Source organism: Drosophila arizonae, chromosome 3 (assembly GCF_054131065.1).
Source record: "Drosophila arizonae isolate 15081-1271.41 chromosome 3, UAZ_ARI_1.0, whole genome shotgun sequence".
Classification (NCBI taxonomy): domain Eukaryota; kingdom Metazoa; phylum Arthropoda; class Insecta; order Diptera; family Drosophilidae; genus Drosophila; species Drosophila arizonae.
The window spans coordinates 33,268,579-33,280,908 of record NC_142923.1 but is presented as its reverse complement, the minus strand read 5'-3'; the positions used below and the strand labels follow the sequence as shown (position 1 = coordinate 33,280,908).

At 40.7% G+C, this 12,330-nt stretch overlaps 1 long non-coding RNA gene across 3 annotated transcripts; it reads left to right on the top strand.

Annotated features, from left to right (window-relative positions):
* The first annotated feature begins 9,812 nt into the window (after positions 1-9,812).
* Positions 9,813-11,840, top strand: LOC149270131 (uncharacterized). 3 transcript variants are annotated; one of them, XR_016269556.1, is made up of 3 exons: positions 9,813-10,506; positions 10,593-11,122; positions 11,247-11,840. It is a non-coding gene; the product is annotated as an uncharacterized LOC149270131 (long non-coding RNA). The 3 variants fall into 3 exon arrangements; XR_016269558.1 differs by having other exon boundaries at positions 11,192-11,840; XR_016269557.1 differs by having other exon boundaries at positions 11,184-11,840.
* Positions 11,841-12,330: the final 490 nt, after the last annotated feature.

Sequence of the window (12,330 nt, the reverse complement as noted above, 5' to 3'; positions counted from 1 at the left end):
TAGATTAAGAAAAATAAAGAAAGCGAAATAAAAATAAAGTAAACCAAGAAGGGCAAAGAAAGAGAAGTAAAGTAAATTGAGAAAAATAAAGGAAAAGAAATAAAAGAAAGTGCATTAAGAAGAAGAAGATAAAAGAGAATAAAATAGATTAAGACGAATAAAGAAAAGTAAACCGAAACTAGAATAAGTGTAATATAAGATAGATTAAGACAGTAAAAGCAAACAGAATTGTATAAGATAAGAAAATTTGGGGGAAAATATATATAATAATAAATAAATAGATTAAAAAAAAAAAAAAAAATAAAAAAAAAAAAAAATAAATAAATAAAAAAAAAAGAGAAAGAGAAAAAAAAAATTAAAAAAAAAAAAAAAATAATAATAATAATAATAATAATAATGATAATAATAATAATAAAAGAAGAAAAGAAAGAATAAAGGAAAAAAAACGGAAGAGAAAAAAAAAGAAGAGAGAAAAGAAAAGAAGAGCTAAACGACTGGAGATCGTTAGTATAAGTAACCGAAGTAACACAGAGCGCCCAGGCATCAAGGATGGAAGGAGGAACACCCCATACTTCGGGGCTAAGCGTCGGCTGGGTCTACCAGCGCTGTAAAGAGGAGTTGATAGCGGTGGCACGGGATCTCGGCCTTGAAGATGAAGGCCGCGTGGAGGATCTCAGAAAGAGGTTATCGTCATTCATCCAGGGCGGCAACTATTCCGTGGAAATCAAAGGAAGACTGGCCGAATGGGAGACACGTTTCTCTTCGGGAGGCGCGGCGTCGAGTATGGTCGGCCGCGCGTACCAGAAATCAGAGCCCGATTTGCGGAAGATCCAGGAGAGTGGTTCTATTTCGACGGCGCCGCTGAGGCTTAGCGTACCGACGGCGAGCAGCGTGGCTGGGAGCCGGAGGGACGAGAGGCCGAGGGAATCCAGCAGTGGTGGCGAAACGAGGATTGAGCGACAGGCTCCAGCACCCTCGTTGCCGCCGGAGAGGCACCCACCTTGGAATATCGCCGAGCAAGTCAGGAAGTGGGGAATGAAGTACGACGGTCGGTCGGATCCCCTCGGCTTCATCGAAATCTTGGAGGAGCGAGCCATAACTTATGGGATCGAACTGGACAGGATGCCGAGGGTGCTGAGCGAGGTGTTGGTAGACAAGGCGGCCAAGTGGTTCCTGACTAGCGGGCTAAGAGATGTGCCCTGGTTGGAATTTAAGAAGGAGTTCTTGGATTTCTTCTTACCTCCCCAATACCTCGAGCGTCTGGAGGACCAGATCCGGGCGCGCCGGCAGCGGGAAGGCGAACCCTTCAAGGACTACTTGATCGAGTTGCGTTTATTGATGCGTCAGGCTAGATACAGCCCGGCCCAAGAGTTGAATAGGGCCTACGAAAACGCATCCCCGGAATACAGATTGTACGTACGGAGGCACGATTTCTCATCTCTAACACAGCTGACCCAAATGGCCGCGGAGTTCGAGAACGTGAGGAGTCAACAAAGAGAACAAGGAAGGGCGGCTACGGTGGAGACCAGCTGGCCCAAGCCAGTGGAGGTGCGGCAGAGTAATCCCTTCCGCGCAAAGACATCTGATCCCCGATCTGGAGGACAAGCCGAGGGGCGGGCAGAGACACCGGCGGCGACACAGTCGGTGGAGGCAACTAGCCGGATGATGGCCCAGGACGCTGGACCTAGGCCAAGCCGAGTTTGTTATCGATGTGCACAACCCGGACATTTCGCGCGAGAGTGTCATAACGCACAGGTGTTGTTTTGTCGACATTGTCCGCCACGATCGACACTGGGGCCACGCGCAGTTTTGTCAGCGAGGATTGCGTGCGCCAACGGACGATACGAGGCGAGCGATGCCAGGTGGAGTCGCGAATCAGGCTGGCCGATGGATCAGCGCTGGACGTGACGAGAATGGTGAAAACTGACGTAAGTCTGGCTGGAAAGACGGCGGAAGCGAACCTGCTAATAATGCCGACCATGCTACACCACGTCATCCTCGGCATGGATTTTCTATGCGCCATCGGCGCTACGGTGCGTTGTGGCAACGCGGAGTTGGAAATGAGGTTGGTGGATGACGTGGGAGAAGGAGCGTCGCCACCGAGTGAACGAAGAGGAGGAAAAGGCAGCAGCGGTTTTAGGGAGCAAGGCCAGCTCGCTAAAGGACATGTGAAGGAGTCGGGCCCAGAGATGTCACGCGAGGCCGCGACGTCGAAGGAGGATCCGAGGTCGGCAATCACGGTGTCGACAGTCGGCGTTCAGCAGGCGTCGAGCCAAGGCGGGCCGCCCGACAGGAAAAGAGGTGAGAGGAAACAGAGGAAGAAAAGCAGAGACAAGAGGAAAAGAATGGAAAAGGGAATGCCGGAGGAGAGACTTAGAGGGAGTCTCCCAGCGACAAGGAGAGATAAAAAGGACAGAAGCGAGATAATGGAGGACAAAAGGGGAGCTGGGCCTCCCGCGAGAGTTGTGAAGCAGAGCGAGGACTTGAGGAGCGGACCCGAGGAGCGGCCGCCGGAGTTCAGGTCAGTCAAGTTGGAGAAGGAAGGTGAGCCCGGAGACGGCCCACCGACAAGAGAGGAATCAGAAAGCGAGGATGAAGGAAATGAACGATCCGGGTACAGTAGCAAGGAGTGGCCGGAGGAGTTGGAGGAGGAACTGCAGGAGTTTCTAGAAGCAAAGCTGGCATTGTTCGAGGACCTCAGAGGCGTGACGCACGTCGCTGAGCATAGCATCCGGATGAAGGACGACAAGCCTTTGAAGCAAAGGTACTACCCTAAAAATCCGGCTATGCAAAAGGTGATCGACGAACAGGTGGACGAGCTGCTTCAAGCTGGAGCGATTGAACCGTCGAAGAGCCCACACAGCGCACCCATAGTCTTGGTCAAGAAAAAGACTGGGGATTGGCGCATGTGCGTAGATTATCGACAGCTCAACGCTCACTCAGTCCCGGATGCGTACCCTGTTCCGCGGATTCTTCACATTTTGGAGAAGTTAAGACACGCACGATTCATATCCACGCTGGATCTAAAGAGCGGTTACTGGCAGATCCCAATGGCGGCGGATAGCAGGGAATACACGGCGTTCACCGTACCAGGCAGAGGATTGTTCCAATGGCGAGTGATGCCATTCGGTTTGCATTCGGCGGGGGCGACATTCCAGAGGGCATTGGATACGGTCATCGGGCCCGACATGGAGCCTCACGCGTTTGCGTATCTAGACGACATAGTGGTCATCGGAGAGACGAAGGAGCAACACGTGGCCAACCTGAAGGAAGTTTTCCGGCGGTTGCTAAAGGCCAATCTCAACAGAAAGAAATGTAGTTTCTTTCGGGAGAAGTTGGCATACCTTGGCCACGTGATAAGCGGAGAGGGGATTTGTACTGATCCCGCGAAGGTCGAGGCGATCCAGAGCCTCCCATCACCTTCAAATCTCAAGGAGCTGCGGCAGTGCCTAGGGATGGCATCGTGGTATCGACGCTTTGTACCAAACTTCGCGTCACTGGTACAACCGATGACGAAGCTGCTAAAGAAGGGCCAGAAGTGGAGCGAGGAGCGGGAGGAAGCGTTGCAGAAGCTTAAGGAGAGTTTGACAACCGCGCCATCAATTCGTCGGGGGGCGTCACAGTCGCTCTGTCGAAGTAAGGGGGGGGGTGTAAGGTGGCCTTTTTGCCCACCTTACATATTGCATTCTAGCTGTCGAGTTTACTGGAGTTTGTAGTGAGTAAGTTAGTAGTAGGTTATATTTGTAGTGAGTAAGTTAGTAGTAAGTTATATTTGTAGTAAGTAAGTTGGTTAGTGAGTTATATTCGTAGCATGTAAGATAGTGAAAGGAAATGAATTGGATTATAGTCATTAAGTTTATATCTGTAGTTTTGTAGCCATTAAGTTTACATTCTGGAGTCATTGATTATTTTGGTAGATAGTAAGTATGCTAAGTGTTAGATAGTTAAGTAGATATAGGTGTCATAGTCGTTAGCTTTAGATAGTAGGCAAAATTCAAATTAGTAGGCGGGCACGCGATCAGCAATGCAACCGTGCAGCTCGAAAGCTCGCGGTGGTGAATTGCATTGCTGGTCGCGTGGTAAAATCTGCACAGCGGCAGAAGAGGCTTGAAAGCTGGGTGCAGTGGTTAATTGGTTTTGAGCGCTCAACGCGAACGGTCGATGTTAAAGAAAATAATAAACGGATAGGCGAGGGGTAGGAAACACAAGGTAATATGGAATAAAAATGTTAACGTATTTGGAAATGATTGTGTTCTCATTCGTAGTTGATTTGGTAATAATAACCCACTAATAATCTTAACATTACTAACCGGTGGTTAGCACGAGGGCAATCCTGTGCGCCAGACGGCCAAAACTCTGGCACACAAAACCGCGTGGTCTGGAGTGAACGCCGGCGTCAACGCTGGGCGTTCCTCGATCTGCGGTCCACCATTTGTAGTAGAATAGACCCACTAACATCCCGCAATACGCCTTTGTAGCCCCGACCCCAGCAATCTGGAGTGCGTTTAGCCGCGCCACTCGATCGCTGCAGCCATCCCACGTGCAAACGTGTGGGGGCGTGGTCGGCGAGTTCGGGCTGCGTGGCCATTTAATACGTAATAACTCCCCCATCCTCTCCCATTTCTCTAACTCGTAGTCCCGTAGTAATTTACAAATGTCTTGTAAGTTGTGGCCCTGGGCAGACTGAAGCTCTGACCCCGGCTGGAAAATTCTAACTTTACAAAATATGAAGATTGAAGTTAAGTTTGCAGTCAAAGAACACACCTACATCTTTGACTGAAAAGATGCGTCGGAAGGAATCATTACTAATTATACCCTGAACCCATTTTCAATGGGAAATCAGGGTATAATGGTTTTGTTGAAATGTATGTAACAGACAGAAGAAGGCGTGGCAGACCCCACAAAGTATTTATATTCTTGATCAGGGTGACGAGCTGAGTCGATTTGGCCCTGTCCATCCGTCTGTCCGTCCGTCCGTCTGTCTGATATAGGAGCTTAAAATTTTTTTTAAGTGTCCGTATTTACAGCACGAGCTTATCACTAAAAATCGATAACTCATCCCGATATCTTTTTATCGGTAAGAAACCTTATCGAAAACCAGTTATAAAATTATATTTTTTTTATATTTCGGTTTTTGTTAAAATTTACCCCCACCCCTATATCCAGCCCCTCACCCTCGCTATTGTAAAAAGCGTATTTAAAATACTAGAGACTTGTGCTGCTGCTTGGCAAATACATGCATATCCATGTTATAATCATAATCTGAAAGTTTCATGGAGATCGTATGTCTACAAAAAAAGTTATTAAACAATTAAGCTCTCATAGTAAGCGCACACTGCAGCCCATGCGTGTTTATGCGTGGGTGCTTGTGTGTGTATGTGTTTGTGTATGTGTGTATGTGTTTGTGTATGTGTGTGTGTGTGTGTATGCGTTTGTGTGTGTATGCGTGTGTGTGTTTGAATGTGTGTCTGTATGCGTGTGGGTGTATGTATGCCTGTGTGTGTTACTTGTTTTAAATTTAAATTGACTCTCGTTTTTGTCAATAGCTTTAAGAAATACAGCTTTAAGACGGCAAAAAATCTATCAAAGACTTACTTCGCGGCGGTCTCGCGGAGTACCCCAGTGGTACAATCCAGTGGTGCAAGAGAGGGGGCAATAGCGTCACTGTTTTTGGCGTCAGGGCTTTCTTCTTTCCCTTTCTTTTTTAAGCGCGAAAAGATTTGTCACATTAGGCGTCACATTTGTGCAAACAATAAAAAATCAGGTGCATTCACTCTAACAGCTGTTAGTAGTGCTGGAAATTGCAGCGGACAATCAGCTGCTCACTAACTTCGGTGAGTTGCTAAGTCTCAGCAAAGACAGCAACCTAACTGCTGGTGTGAGGTAGCAGGTTTTAAAAGTAGTGCATACTTTCGGGCTCTCGCTGTAGTTAAGTTGAGTTTAAGTTACTGCGGCTTCACGCCGTGGTAGTCGGAGCAATATGGAGGCCATGATGGAGGAGGAGCTGCAAGCTTTCGCGCGCCGTTCCTCGTTGCAGCGATCGTCGCAGCAGCAACAGAGGGCGTTGCCGCAGCCGTCGACTTGTAATCAGTCTCCAGCGGCTGAGTGCCAGGCACCCAAGTCTTTAAAAGAAGCGTTAGCTCAAATAGGAGTTACGCTAGAGGGTTTGTCTGCCCTATTTGGGGGGCAGCGGCATATAAATGCACTAATGAGAGAGGAGCTGGCTAGGCTGGTCAGTCTCCACAAGACGGCCGAAGCGTTCTGCTGTAGTATGTCCACTTTATTAAATGTTCACTGTATTCAAGACATATATATATTTACATACACAAAGAATGTCACAAATACATTGTTACAATTAAACATACATAAATAAGAAGTAATATGATCACTCTCAAGTGCATTGGCCTCAACAGTGCACTAACTCCGCTGAGTCGGCATATTTTGCATGCGCGACTGTTTCGTAAACAAGTGGACACATTACCCCCTCTCCGTCTGCGACTCTCGCCAGACCATTAAGCTAATATATAAACACTTATACCTAAGCATATATGTATATGAACGAAGCCGCTCTGCTGCTGGCGTAACCGGCAGCACAGCTATGCGGCTCTAGCTATAAGAATATAATATACATTCTGTAAATTCATTATAAAACGAAGTCTAAGAAGGCACGGACGTGCCATCATAAATAAATGCTTTCATCAAACAAAACAATTCGACTAATAATTTCTCGACATGGCGACCGTGACAGGACCTTTTAAGGACTAACCGGATCAGCAACAACAGCAGCAGCAGGCCCAGAAGTACAGCAGCAACGTCGACAAGGACGACAAGTAGCCGCGCACATCCAGCGAGGAGGACTACAGCGAGAAGGCCAAGAATGCCAACAGCCGCATCAACTGAGTGAGTAGAGGCTCTGAGCTATGCCTAAAAATAGGCGCAGTGGAGTTAAAAGAAGGCTTAAGAATAAAAAAGCCGAACTCCTAAAGCTGTTATTTGCCACCAACACGAAAATAAATTGGGAAAGAGGCAATAACATACAAGCTGAAATCGACAATATCGAGTCGATTCAGCAAAAACATAAAAGCTCAACCTCTACAAACGAAAATAAAACCAAGAAAATAAAAGTTATTAATGAAATTAAATTTCAAGATGTACCACAAAAAAAGCAACTAAAAACAAAACCGGAAGAGACATGCCCTGCTGACTGCGCTGGACCACTAGAGAGCCCTCACTGCGTATATACATGCATGAGAAGGACCAGCACCGGCGCCCCAACAGCCTGTGCGGAACCAGCACCGGCGCCCCAACAGACCAAGTACTATAGGGCCGGCAGCGCTACATAGAGCGCGCAACATATTTCTATATATATATAAAAATAAATTTAAATTTAAAAGAAAAATTGTTAAACTAAGAATTAAATTAAGTCATGAAATGTAAAGATATGTTTGTAATACTGAGCGATAATTGCGTTGCTCGTAATAGAGTGTGGCCTGACAGCCATACGAAACATTAGACAGGAGATCACTGCGCTGATCGAATAGGGAAACTATATTAGAATGAAAATATGACGAAGTGAAAAAAATTTATTTTATATTATAAAAAAATTTAAGTTGATTATGAATTAAAAAAAAATATATATATATATATATAATAAATATATAAGAAATTTATCGAGAATTATTATTGTAATAAAATGAACCTCTATTATCTTTGAGTTCTGGACAGCGAATGCTCTCCGTATTTTATTCAAATAAAGTCTTAGCCTAAAGTACATAAAGTTTACATAAAGAATTCTGTCGCTTATAGCAGCGGCAGAATGGGAGTATATAACATGCTGTATGTGTGTGTATATATGTTTGTATGCATATGCAGAAGGCATATACATTTAGCGTTTAAGCTGCGGCGTGGACAAGAGCGTAACAATGCTTACGTTGCAGATCCCACGCTGCAGGCCAGTCTATACATAAGTGACCGATCATATTACGGCGCTTATGTATAGCTGTTATAATATAAGTAAAGCAACAAAGTGTTGCTATGTTGTGAGCATGATACTCTTACTTATATTTTGGGCATATGTCAACTTCATATATTGTATACACTACAATACTGTGAGCATATGCTTATATGACATACAACATACTACACCTCCCTTTTTTTTTAAAAAATAACGTAATATAATGTAGTTATTTAAAATAAAAATTATTTTTAATTTTTTTTTATATATGTGCTATGTTGTATTCTTAAAACAAAATATTGTATATTTTTTTTATTTTAATTTTTTTTTAATATATTTTTTTTTTTAATTTTCTTTTAACATAAATTTTTTTTTTATTTTTTTAGCAATTAAAAAGAATTTTTGTTTTTAATTCTTTTTGTTTCTTTTTTTTTTTTTATAAAAAAAATACAATATATAAAAATTTTTTTTTTCTTATTGTTTTTTCTATATAACGTATAACCACATATAAAAAAAAATTCAATGCATTTTAAAAAAATTGACTCCATTGTTCAAGAAATGATGGCATTAGTAAAATGATAATTATTATGAATTTTGTTTTTTTTTCATTTTGATTACCTTAAATTGGTTGATCAGACCAATTTTATGTCTTAATTTATTTTTCGAAACTGTCTGGTGGTTTTGTGCAGTAGACGTCATATCGTCTATCTTTAAGTATTCGCACAAGTCATATGTTGTTTTATACTCTGTTTCTGTGTCCATAATGAACGTCTTCATTGGACAATGTTTCAGAACAAAAGTCTTGAATATTGCTTGGCAACAGTTGTTGCACTTTTATTTGCAATTTTCGATAGTAGAATTATCATGTATTGTAAACAGTATCGCTTCTCGATCGTTATTAATTATTATTTGGGTCACCGGCTTGAGTAGCGCTACTCTGAAATATATTATTGCCCATATTATTAAAAGAATCTGTTGAAACTAGTTCAAAGATCTTTTGCACGGTGCCTCTTGTGTTGCTGATTATATATACACCGGCTTGTCATGCAAGCCTTTGGAAAATCTGACCTAAGTCGAGAATTCCATTGGAGTACAAAATCGCTAACATCAATTCTTGCTATAATTCCTTCATGTTTCTAAAAACATGTCGATTTGTTATATGCAAGGCCACTACTATTCATATTTCGTCATTAAAAATGACGTTGGGCTTAGAAGCGTTTGTTAAGAGATTGCACAAGCAAATCTTCTTGAACATGTCCTGCAGGATTTTTATGTTTACTTGCCTGGTAGTGACTTCAGGACTTTTATAAAATTTTTTGTCTTTGCCAGTTGAGAATCTTAGTCGCCTTTTACGACAAGCGTCTCTCACTGTGGTTGTATTCTAAAGTCCCGCGACCACACGGGTGTGTCTAAGCAGGTTTTAGTTACATTTTAAATTATTAAAGATTTGTATGTTGGATGTTATATATCCATTATATGTTGCCAACACAAAACAGGTAATAAGTTCAAGGCTGAAATCGACAACAGGTGATAAGTTCAAGGCTGAAATCGACAATATGGAGTCAGCAAGAACATAAAATTTCAAATGAAAAAGGGTCATAATGAAGTTGTGTAAATATAAATCAGATCAAATTTATAGTTTTTTTTTTTTTTTTTTGTAATTAAAAAAAAAAATTAGTGTATACCCTTTCATTTCTTGAACAAACATAAAAAATTATTATTTATATTATTTATATATATGTATATATATATATATATATACATATATATATATATATATATATATATATATATATATATATATATATATATATATATATATATATATATATATATATATATATATATATATATATATCTATATATATAAAGAAAGTTGTGTAAAAGTGAAGACTGCTTATAACTTGATTTGGGCTGAACCAATTTTCATGGTTTTTGATTTGTTGGATTTGTCTCCGCAACGAGTTTAGTATAGGGTCTTAAAAATACTGAAAAAATTTGCCGAATACTTGAAAAACGCGGTTTTTTCCCCAAATGTTCAAATTTTTTTATACCCAGTAGGCTTGGTAACAGTGACAGTTTTGACAATAGTGTAGAAGTAAATAAACAAATGTAGTCAGTCAGTCTACGGTCTCCTGACCTCGAGCAGACCTGACTATTCAAAAAAAAAAAAAAAAAAAAAAAAAAAAAAAAAAAAAAAAAAAAAATTTCAAATCAAAAGGAAAAATATTTCAAATCAAAAATCTGCAAAAAATCAAAAGATTAAAACCTGACTGTTCAAAAAATAAATAAAAAATTAAAAATTCGAAATTAAAAAAAAAAAAAGGTAATTATTAAAAAGTGTATTTTTGGCTTTTTATATTTTCGGACTTTTAAACTTTATAAATATTTCAAATCAAAAATCTGCAAAAATTAAAAAAAAAATCAAAAGATTAAAACCTAACAATCAAAAATAAATAAAAAATTCAAAATTCGAAATTAAAAAAAAAAAGTTAATTATTAAAAATTGTATTTTTGGACTTTTACAAAAGCTAAATATCTCGAAAGTTCAGGTATTTGTTTGTCTCAAACATAAATTTGTGTAAATTATTTATATTTATATTTCTCGATTGTTTTATATGGTTTTGTGCGAGGGCAGTATTACTATTAATAAAAATGCCGCGTCCTAGAAGATCTAATCTTTCCCGGCGGACCCATAATGCAATTAGGCAACGGAATAGCGCGAGTCAATTATCTGACGAAGAGCGAGAAATCGCCCGAGAAAGGCTCCGCGTTAGTACCCAGGGAAGAAGGGCCTTAATTCGTGCTTCTCAAAGAGAGGCAGCCCGTGAAATGGCAATAAGAAATGGTTCAAGGATTGATTTGAATCGAGCAGCGTTTCGATATGATTGCACCATTGATTACAGCTTGAATCGTTTAGTTTGCATTGGTCCAATGGACGTTGTTTGCTAGCATTGTGGCGCATTGAAGTTTGCTGGTGAAACGCCCGGTTTGTGCTGCCTTAGTGGTAAAGTGACATTGCCATTAGCGGTCACCATAGCCATTGCGTTCCCTGCTTTATGGCGAAACACTAGAATCACGACATTTTCTAGCGAACACTCAAAAATACAATGCCTGTTTCCAAATGACATAATTTGGGGCGGAAAATATTGGAGACGGATATTTAAGGTAATTTACGTTAAAAATTTTATTTTCTATGACTGCCAAAAAAAAATTTTGAATAATGTAGTTTGTTAGATTTCTGTAAATAGTGTTTGTAAATATAACTATAACTATGGCTTTGAATTTAAAGATTCAAGGCCAGATTTGCCATCGCATTGGATCATTGCAACCTATTGAAGATGCACAGCAAAAATTCTTGCAAATATACTTCATGGGCAATATGGAAGAACAACTTGACCGGCGTCAAGAAATGAACACAGCTATGAAAAGAGCAATTCTCCATGATTTGCATGCTTAGAAATTTAAACCAACCAAAACTGTGCAATGGAACGCGTTTGGTGATAAGAAAACTGATGAGCAATGTGATTCACGCGTTGATACTCAAAGGAAAATTTAAAGATGAGGAAGTTCTTATTCCTAGGATTCCGATGAGCTCAACAGATATGCCCTTTGAATTTAAACGAATTCAATTCCCGCTTCGTCTTGCCTTCGCCATGACGATCAACAAGTCACAGGGCCAATCTTTGACTATTTGTGGCCTCAATCTAGAAAATGCGTGTTTTTCTCATGGTCAATTGTACGTGGCATGCTCACGTGTTGGCAAACGATCCGCATTATTTGTTCTTGCACCCGACCAAAAAACGAAGAATGTCGTTTACAACAAGGTGCTTGAATGAAAATCCGATTAATAAATTTATCAGTGTATCCCAGCCTGAACAACATAGCTTTCAACAATTTTTTACCTAGAAATAATATAGAGGGCAATGCAACGTTTGCCGGGCCAGCTAGTATATATATATATATATATATATATATATATATATATATATATATATATATATATATATATATATATATATTTTTTTTTTTTTTTTTTTTTTTTTTTTTTTTTTTTAGTTATTTTCTTGTTCCTACTCGACCAACGCAGTGGTCTTCCTGTCTAAAATTTGCATGGCTTTACGGGCCATGCGCTATACCGAGCAACGCAATCGTCGCTCAGTAGTACAATTTTACAATTTATAATTAAAACTAAATTTTATATCTTAATATATATTATTATAGTCTATAACGTTGCGCGCTCTGAGTAGCGCTGTCGGTTCACATGATCCTGTTGTAGGGCTGGGCGTGGCCGGTGCAGGTCCTTGCACAGGCTTTTTCTGCATTAAATTGGCCCAGCTTGGCGCGCTGGGCGTGGCCGGTGCTGGTCTTCGCAC